This window comes from Triticum dicoccoides, chromosome 2B, assembly GCF_002162155.2.
Source record: "Triticum dicoccoides isolate Atlit2015 ecotype Zavitan chromosome 2B, WEW_v2.0, whole genome shotgun sequence".
NCBI classification, from domain to species: Eukaryota; Viridiplantae; Streptophyta; class Magnoliopsida; order Poales; family Poaceae; genus Triticum; species Triticum dicoccoides.
The window spans coordinates 614,749,457-614,751,279 of NC_041383.1; positions in this window are offsets into that span (position 1 = coordinate 614,749,457).

The following is a 1,823-nucleotide window of genomic DNA, read 5'->3' on the forward strand; positions in this document are numbered from 1 at the left end:
TCGTCGCAGAACGATTTCTAGATACATCCATTTCTGCGACGAGTAATTCGGGACAGAGGGAGTAAATCGTTCTTGAGATTTATGAGACTGAGTTTTGTGTAGTACGTGAGGTAATTGTTTCGATACAGATCGAAGTCATGTTCAGAACTTCAAATCAAATCTCTCGAAACAGGCTCTCGTTAAGCTTTATATATAAAGCACAAATGGCCGAACCGATACAAGGTGGTGAGGAGAACCCCTTACAAGCAAGTCATAAGATAAAAAATATGACCACCACCTAACATTATGTATTTTCTGCATATCTGCTCATGATCAGTGCAAGATTAGTGATAATTTGCTGATAAGAATCAATTTTTCAACGATTTGGCCTTCCCCAATCAGTTTTAAGAGCACTTGGGCCCCCGATAGATTTTTCTGGCTTCGTCGCTGACCGAGATGGCGGGGAGAAAAGCCACCAACCTGAAGCCGAGCATGAAAACAGGAGGCGCCACATCCGACAAGATGCTATCAAGACTACAGAACTGGAACTGAACCGCGCCGCCTAGGAACCACCGGACCTTGACATAACAAACACACCAAACTTTGAATCAAAGCGAGACTGTCAAAAACTCAACTACATTCCCTCGGAAAAAGAAGCACTCTCAGCTATCCGAGAGAATGTGGTTCTGTTTGGTTTCGATCAACATTACAACAGCATGCTATCAGGATTACTTTTTGGTGGCGGTATCAAAGTATTTGAGTAAAAGATGGAGCAGGCGTCGCTAGGGGCAACATTAAAAAAAAGTTAGGTTCCTCCCTCTTGTCGGCGCCAACGAAGGTCCGCCTCGTCTCCGGTTGTCCTAGGACCATGGAGGCGCAGTGGATCCTGCCAAGGGCCGACAGGAGGGCTCCGTTTTTAGTCGTTTTCTCAGTCTAGTTCGGGTTTGTGCCCCGAGACGAGACGGTGGAGGCTCCCTGAAGATGGAATAAAAGTCTTTCCCATCTAGCCCCTGTTTCAAAAAAGGTAAAACAAAAACAAACCCAAATAATAAGTGCCACACTGTGACGCCCCCGATTCAATCGTACACTAATCATGCACGCAAATGTGTACGATCAAGATCAGGGACTCACGGGAAGATATCACAACACAACTCTACAAATAAAATAAGTCATACAAGCATCATAATACAAGCCAGGGGCCTCGAGGGCTCGAATACAAGTGCTCGATCATAGACGAGTCAGCGGAAGCAACAATACCTGAGTACAGATATAAGTTAAACAAGTATGCCTTAAGAAGGCTAGCACAAACTGGGATACAGATCGAAAGAGGCGCAGGCCTCCTGCCTGGGATCCTCCTAACTACTCCTGGTCGTCGTCAGCGGGCTGCACGTAGTAGTAGGCACCTCCAGTGTAGTAGGAATCATCGTCGACGGTGGCGTCTGGCTCCAGGGCTCCAGCATCTGGTTGCGACAACCAGGTAGAAGGAAAAGGGGAAAAGAGGGAGAAAAGCAACCGTGAGTACTCACCCAAAGTACTCGCAAGCAAGGAGCTACACTACATATGCATGGGTATATGTGTAAAGGGCCATATCGGTGGACTGAACTGCAGAATGCCAGAATAAGAGGGGGATAGCTAATCCTGTCGAAGACTACGCTTCTGGCAGCCTCCGTCTTGCAGCATGTAGAAGAGAGTAGATTGAAGTCTCCCAAGTAGCATCTCCAAGTAGCATCTCCAGTAGCATCGCAGTAGCATAATCCTACCCGGCGATCCTCCCCTCGTCGCCCTGTGGAAAAGCGATCACCGGGTTGTCTGTGGAACTTGGAAGGGTGTGTTTTATTAAGTAT